The following is an 8,381-nucleotide window of genomic DNA, read 5'->3' as shown; positions in this document are numbered from 1 at the left end:
GCTACCGCGCGGGGACTGCGGCGCTGCCGCGGAGCCGGGGTGGCCGGGGCGGGGCTGGGGGCGGGACCAGGACGGTGAGGTCCCGCCTTCCCCGGGCCGGCCCCTCGCCCCCTCCGCGCTCCCTGCCCGCCTCATTCATCCCTCTGCCGGCCCACCGTCGGTCCCGTCAGTGGAGCTGCAGTCGCTAACCTTGTACTTGGGCTCTTGTGTTAATGATAAACCTGGGGTTCTGGCCGCCCTCTGGTTACTGCTTACCCTCCCTGGGGTGAGGCTGGGAGTGGTTTGTCACTTTTAGTGACACGGTTAATGTTAAGATAGCACATGTCAGCTGCTGAGTAGTTCTCTTTCACAGAACAGTTTCAAATTTGGGGGGCTAAATGCATTAGCATAGCAGATTTGGGTCCCTGAAGAGACTTGTGGCTGGGCGCGTGTTAACATTTCCTAAGACTTGCTAAGTGGTTAGCAAGAAGTGAGAAATAAGATAAGCAAGATTCTTTGGAAGGTTTATGGGCTCTGAGGGTCTAGGTGTATTTCTGATATGCCGATTTTGTGTGTTTAGGATGTAAAACCATTTTTTTTAAAGGTCCAAGATTTGCCTCCTTGTTATTACTTTAGGGACTTAAAATTGTTGTTTTCCTCTAGACCTGAGAGCTTTTTGGGGAAAAGTGAATGGAGCTGTTGGGTTCCTCAGGAGTCATTCATAAAGAATAACTCAAACGAGAGATTCAAATTGTGCAAGAGGAAAGAGAGAAAAACTTACTCATCTGATTGCCTTCTTGTTAGAATTTAATGAAAAGAGAAATGGGTGGTTTTTAACTTATGTATTAACTGCCAACGTATATCTTTGTTTTCCCCTGTCTGAGGAATTTCTCGTAGAAACTTTCAGGCAGAATGATTGGGTATTTCAGGGAGCTTAGTACAGTATTTCCTAACCAAAAAAGCAGATGAAGTGGTTTCAAGGATTCATTCAGAAATGCAGGGAGTAGGATGAAACTTTACTATTTATTTTGTCAAAGATTTTAGACAATGGATACTTTTTTGGGTGAGAATTGCCCTGAAAAATGATCAATAGTGTTTTCTGAATAGAACAAGAGTACTGTTTAAAACCTTTTGAAAAAAGGAAAGTGCTTTTTAAAAAACTTTGTTAGAACCCCCCCCCCCCATAATAGCTATTACTTAACTGAGCTCCTACTTATGGTGGGTGATACATGGTCTCATTTTCACTCTTACAGGTTTTAGAGAAGTTATGTAACAAGTGGTAGAGTGAATATTTGAACTCTGCTGGGTGGTACTCCAAAACCATGTCTTTTATATCAAGGAGGTAGCTTCATGATGTGTAACATAGAATCTGGGAAATATATGAAGTGCTAAAATTACATGTGCTAAATTTTTGAAGCAAGTCTTAGAGGTATCTGGTGAACCTAATTGCTTCAGTTTGCCTTCAGCCTTCTGGAGCCAGCATAGTATGGCAAGTGGAAGGGAAGGAAAGCTATTTAAGTGAGCAGTAGAGATGGAGGAGGGAGTGGTGACCCCAGTCTGATGACAGAATCAGGCTACCTTCTCAACTGTTTGGACTTTAAAGAAGAGCAGCAACCTGATGGGAACTGGGTAAATTAAATATTGGCAATATGTGGAGGAAGGTGCTCTTTTCTTCTGATCTCTAGAAGGGCTCTATTTGCTGGGATCTCAGGCTCCTCATGTGCCCACGCTTCATGTTTCCCAAAGCTTCTTTACCTCACATACATTCCATAGAGTATTCACACTATAAAATTAACCCTTCTCGTTAGCCCTTTCACTTCTCCCCTCAAAAACAAAAACAAACAAACAATCAAAAAACAAAACCTCTCTTTTTCCTCTAATGCAGCACTCTCACCTAGGTGAGAAAAGGAATACCATCTGTTATTAAATTTCTCTGAAGTGGATGTCTGATAGCTTCCTTTTCAGGAATGTGTTCTTGTTTCACTCTGGTGAACTTCCATGCAGAGTGGGACAGAGTATTTTCTGATTTTAAATCTGCATAGCACAAACTAGACCATTTGCTGTTTTTCTCAGACTAAATCTGGAAGGAGAGAAAAGGGAAAAAGTCTTTTTAATCACTCTACTCCCTTTTTGATTAAAGGGAAATTACTGCCAGTTTGCAGCTTCAGTGAAATGTAGAAATCCTTATTGGTAGAGGGCAGGTGTCTATCTTACAAGTAAAACTCATGTGACTCAAATTCCAGGGTCCATCTAGATCAGGCTGTACGCTGCCAGATGTCTGTCAGATGAATTGGATGTCCTAATCTTTGTTAGAAATCCAGTATCTGAAAGTCCCTGTTTAAAGTCTCGGGATCTTTAGAGGGGTTTTCAGTCAGCTCCCTATCCAGTTGCTTTATTCCCCCCGGGTTTGAGCCAGTCATTGGCTGATCCAGAACTTCCTTCTCTTGACTACTATAAGGTAATCCAGAACCCATCCCTGACAGATATTTTAAACTTCCTACCTTTAGTGCCTGCCATCTCCATGGTGAAGCGGTTTGTCATTAGGAACTGAGGTATGCTTAGAGAAGGTAACTAGGCATCAGTGTTGACTATAGATAAAATGGTGAGGAAGATGAGGTTTTTGTGCCTAACTTCCTTTACCTGACTTTGTCTTACTCAATACAAATAGATATATTACAAATAGAGAGGCAGCATAACCCAGAGGTTAGGAGCGTAGGCTTTGGGTAGACAGTCTGGGTTTAATATCTGTGTTCCACCACTTAGAAGCCATGTGATATGGGGAAGTGAATAACTTTCTCACCCATAACTTTCTCATCTGTAAAATGGGTGATGATAATATCTGCTTCATATGGTGGTGAGGATTAAATGAAAGAAAGCAGTAAAATGCTCTGTACAGTACCTCAGTTTAAAAGTTAACTGTTATGTATCCTACTAGTTTTGCTTCCAGTTTTAGTGGATATAACATAAATTGCTAGTGTAAGCTTAGTTTTCATGGTTGTATGAAATTTCAAGTTGAAGAGAACATCCAGAACAGTTTATCATGGTATGGTCTGTGGTTCATCTGTATCAGAAATCACTTAGGGTCCTTGTTGAAAATGCAGGTGCCCAGACCCTACTCCAGACCTTGAAAGCTCCCCCACCCACTTTGATTTTGCTGAACTCTAAATTTGAAGAAGAGTCACTGGAAGCACAAAAGGAAAATAGTTTGAAAACTCATTAGAGAAACGGGCACTAGTACAGTATGTATAAAAGTTATCTTTGCGGTCTGGCTGGCTGATACCAGGTTGTGTTTTTGCTGATTTTTCCCTTACTTTGGATACATTCTGTTGTGTATGAATTTGTTTGTTTATTGAGATTGGGGAGTGGCCAGAACAGCCACAAAAGATGGACTTCTCTGGACTAATAATTAGGAAGTAGGGTACCAGAACTTCATATTTGCAACATGTTAGGCTTCTGCTTTCTAGTATTTTGTGAAGTACACAGCTTTAAGAATTCAGTGTTTCTCTATATCTAAAAATAGATTTTAAAAAAGTTTCTATTGTATAGCACAGGAAACTATGTTCAATATCTTGTAATAACCTTTAATGAAAAAGAATATGAAAATGATTGTATGTGTATATGTATATATATATATATACACATGACTGGGACATTGTGCTGTACACCAGAAATTGACACATTGTAACTGACGGTACTTCAAAAAAAAAAAAAAACCCCAGTTCAGTGTTTCTGTAGCATTTGGAGGATTGCTGCTAATTTCACAATTTCAGAGGAATCCTTTCTGTTTATAATATCTGTATTTTACAAACATTGAAGACGAGGCAGGTAGAACCTTACTATTAGTTCAGCGTCTTGGCCAGTAGAATTTATATTGAATTAAGTTCAATTTTTTTCAACTTTGAACTGCTCTGTGTGTTAGTAATTGTGCAATACAAGGACGTAAAGAGGGAATTCCAGAGACTCACAAATCAGCCATGTAAGACAGGTACATAGGTATATAAGAGTGCTTTGGGCTCTTAGAGGACTGAGTAATTCTGAAGGGAATGGGTATAGAGTTTCTGTCAGAGGAGATGGCTTTTGATTTGGGTTGGAAAGAGAGGAACCAAACTTTACAGTTGGATCATAGAGGTGTGAAAAAATATATATATATCGTATTCAGTTGTATGTCTTAACATGTGGAGTATAGGACATTGGGGGAGTAAAGAAGGCAGGCAGTTGAAAAAGAGAGTAGAAAGGTAAGTTTTCAGAATGACCTTGAATAGAATGTAAGAATTAGAATGTATTCCATAGATAATACTTTTGGAGCCAGACTGTCAGGGTTCAAAGCTTGGCATCACCACTTAATAGCTGTTTAGGCAAATTCATTTCACCTGTAAGAAGGGGCTGCTAACTAATAGTACAGTTGACCCTTGAAAAAAACAGATTTGAATTGCCCTGGACCACTTATATGTGGATTTTTTTCAGTTGTTGTACTATATAGTACTACATAATCTGAAGTTTGTTGAATCTGCAGATGTGGAATTGTGGAACCGGAGGGCCAACTCTAAAGTTACATGCAGATTTTCTACTATACAGAGAGTTGGTGGCCCTAACCCCTCATTTTTCAACTGTTTTACAATAGAGGATTGTTAGAAGGATAAAATCTTTGTAATCTCTGTGTGGGTATGGGAAGGAATCTCTTGATATTAGCTGTTTTCATATCATCTTTATCATCCTCATCCAAGAGTTTAGGCATTAAAAGTTAATTTATAATATAAATAGTATTTACATTCTTGGAATGCATAGAGTTGATAAATATTTAGAATGAGTAGGCTATGAATTTGAGATGGGAGAGACTGTAGGAGAGTGACCTCACAAAGGCATTGAGCACATGAATTTAGGTGGCAGTGGCAGTGGCAGTGGGAATGGCAAGCACGGAGATTGAGGAGACTTGGATTTGGTAACCTGTTGGATGTAGGCATTGAGAAAGGGGTTGTTGAGGATAATCCTTTGGATAGTGGTACTAATTGAGAGAAGCAACACAGTGGGGAATGCCAGTTTGGGAAGAGAAAAATGAGCTCAGTTCTGGACATTCTAAGTTTGTGCTCTCAGGAAATCCAAATAATTTTCTAAATTCTGGGAAATACAGTTTTAGATTTTGGGGGTACAGTTTGAACTGGAGGCAAAAAGTTGGGACTCATTTATTTCAGCTCAGTAAACATTCATTTAACCTGTACTTCATGCTAGGTATTTGCATGTCAGGGATTCTTGAAAAGACTGCTCACTAGGATGGATAAGATGATAGGAGAATGCTGAGGTTAGAACTCTGGGAGAAAACAAGCATTTTAAGGGTAAAAAGAAATGCTAGTGAGGAAGCCTGAGAATGTGGCGGAAGGAAAGATGGTAGAATAGTGTTGAGAAAGCCAAAAGAAAGATTAGATTTTAAGGAAATGGTAAAGATTTTTAGATTCTGTGACGATAACAAGTAGGCTGAGCCTGGAGAAGAGGCTTTTGCCAATTTGGCATTACCGTCAATTTGCTGATCTTTGAGTAACATGTTGGGAGCACAAATCGGATTAGTGGTGGGTGAGGAAACAGGTAATGATTATAAATTACTCTTACGGAGTATAAATTACTCGTATGTCACAGGAAGGAAAGTGACAAAAAAGGATGAAGAGTTGAGCTAAAGTTCATTTGTTTATTTATAGAATGGGGAAAACTGAAGCATGTTTTATAGACTTAGGGAAAGGATTCACAGGAGATTAAAAGATTGCAAGTTCAAGAGCAGGAAAAAATAGATGGAGCAAGGTCATGGAAAATGTGAGAGGCAGCGGGATCCAGCACATAGTGTAGTCTGGAAATCTCAGAAACAACCCAGGACACTTCTTTCCCTGAGGATGGAGAGGAGGTAAGGGTGGATGAAGATGGTAGATAACTCAGCAACAGATGGAAACGAAGTTGAGATAGTAAGCTGCTTCGATCTACAAACTACTTGAAGAAAAAAATAGTATGTTTGTCAAGTACTGTATTTAAAATTTAAAATTTTATTATGACCAAAGTACGTGTACATAATTTAAAATATCAAAAAGCACTAAACTTACAATCAGATAAAATGTTCCTCTGCCACATCTGTCTCCACTCCCACTTCTTGCCCCCTGGAGATAACCACTTTCACCTTTAAGTGGTTTCTTCTGGTTTTTACCTGCATACTTCTAAATAACATACTGATATAAATTTGGGTCTTTTTTTTTTCATAGACAGTCTGACTAGAAGTTTATCATTTTTATAGATCTTGTCCAAGAATCAGCTTTTGGTTTCATTAACCTTGTTTGTTTTGTTTCATTGATTTTTGCTCCTATCTATTTTCTTTGTTCCACCTGCTTTGGATTTAGTTTGCTCTTATTCTAGTTTCTCGGATGGAAGCTTGAATTATTGATTTGGGACCTTTTGCAACAGAAGCATTTAATGCTGTCTGTTTTTCTCTAAGCAGTTGTTCAGTTGCATCCCACAAAATTTGATATGTTGTATTTTCATTTTAATTCATTCAAGATGTTTTCTAGTTTCCTTGAAGTTTTTTGTCTTATGGATTATTTAGAAGGATTTTTTAAAATTTCTAAGTATTTGACGGTTTTCCAGATAGCTTTCCCTTACTGATTTTTTGTTTGATTCCATGTCAGAGAACATGCTTTCTATGAGTTCATTTCTTTTAAATTTGTTAAGGTTTGTTTTATGTACCAGGATACGATCTACCTTAACAAATGTTTCATGTGTCCTTGTAATGTATTCTACAGTTGTTGTGTGGAATGTTCCATAAATGTCAGGTAAAATTGATGGTGGTTTTTCGGTCTTCTGTACTCTTGCTGATTTTCTACATGTTTCTATCAGTTACTGAGAGAGAGTTGAATTCTTCAAATGTAATAGTGGGTTTTTCTTTTATTTCTCTTAGTTTTTGCTTTGTGTATTTTTTTTTTTAATTTGCAGAACCATTTAAACATTATTACGTCTTTCTGGAATTGACCTTTTTATCATTATGCATTTTCTTTTAGCTCTGGTTATTTTCTTATTCTGAAGTCTACTTTGATTAGTGTTTGTATGATCTATTTTTTCCATCCTTTCTATGTTATTCTGTATTTCCATCCTATCTATATTGTATTTGAAGGACATTTCTAACAGACAGCATACAGTTGAGTCTTTTTTTTTAAATCTAGTCTGATCTCTCTTTTAATTAACGTGTTTAGACTCTTTACATTTAGTGAAATTATTATATTTAAATATAGATTTGCTATTTTATTATTTGTTCTCTATTTTTCCCTACTGTTTTTTATTTCATTCTCTCTTATCTACCATCTTTTAGATTACTTGACTGTGTTTTTAGTTATCTATTTTAATTTATATATTGCTTTTTGACTCTGTATAGATTTTTGTTGTTGTTTGCTATGAGAATTACAATAGACATACTTAACTTTTCATTTACATCAGGTAAAATGTAGAAATCATGTAATCAATTCTTTGGCCTCTTCCCTGTATGTTAGAGTGCTTGTGTATATCTATACACAATGAAAACAGTACAGATTGTATATATGTTTGTATGTATATATCTTCACAATTTGCCTTTAAGAAATTGGGCATGATAGTAATAATTGTTTACAAAGGAAAGGAAAGAGAGTAATATTTGAATTCATGCCTCATGCGTTGGATGCATACCTTGAAGGGGGAGGGTGTAGCTCAGTGGTAGTGCATGCCTAGCATGCACAAGGTCCTGGGTTCAATCCTTGGTATCTCCACCAAAAGAAATCAATAAACCTAATTACCTCCCCCCTAAAAAAAATTAAAATGGCTGCATACCTTGAAATTAGACTGTATCTGTTCCATTTCATAAATGAGAATACCCAGGCCCAGAAAGTTAAGTAATTTAGTACTTTAGAGAGTTACTAAATGTGGGATTTTGACTTATGTCTATTTAGTTTTGAGGCCTATGTTTTTAAAATCTTGTCATAGTATTATGTAATATTACTTACATATTTAGCCAACATTGAATACCTGTTACGAATAGGTATCATACTAAGCTGGTTTAAAAGAACACAAAAATACAGCATGATGTATCCTAGAAGTTCCTCCCTTTTTCTTCTAGTTTGAGGAGTGTCTAGTGTGCCTCTAAGACCACCTGATATAGGATTGCCTTTATTCTTAAGGGGAGCATAGAAAATAAATACACTGATAAATCAGTGGATGGAGTGATCTGGGAAAATTGGTAAAACAGTTTGGAAAACAGCATTTGAAGGAGAAATATTTTTCAGCCTTTTAAACTCACTTCTTGATTTGGTAAACACAAGTATTACACTGTGATGTTAGAAATTTCAAAAATAAAGCAGTGGTGATTCTAGAATAAAAAAATTTAATTCCTGAAAAATACATACTTTTCT

General features: G+C 37.3%; 1 protein-coding gene across 1 annotated transcript in view; it reads left to right on the top strand.

Moving 5' to 3' along the window:
- FAM117B (family with sequence similarity 117 member B) overlaps nucleotides 1-8,381 on the top strand; it is a 59,245-nt gene that overhangs the window by 801 nt on the left and 50,063 nt on the right. The window lies entirely within an intron of this gene.

This window comes from Camelus ferus, chromosome 5 (genome assembly GCF_009834535.1).
Source record: "Camelus ferus isolate YT-003-E chromosome 5, BCGSAC_Cfer_1.0, whole genome shotgun sequence".
Taxonomy (NCBI): Eukaryota; Metazoa; Chordata; class Mammalia; order Artiodactyla; family Camelidae; genus Camelus; species Camelus ferus.
Note: the sequence above shows the minus strand (reverse complement) of the source record. Positions and strands in the feature narration are given on the sequence as shown.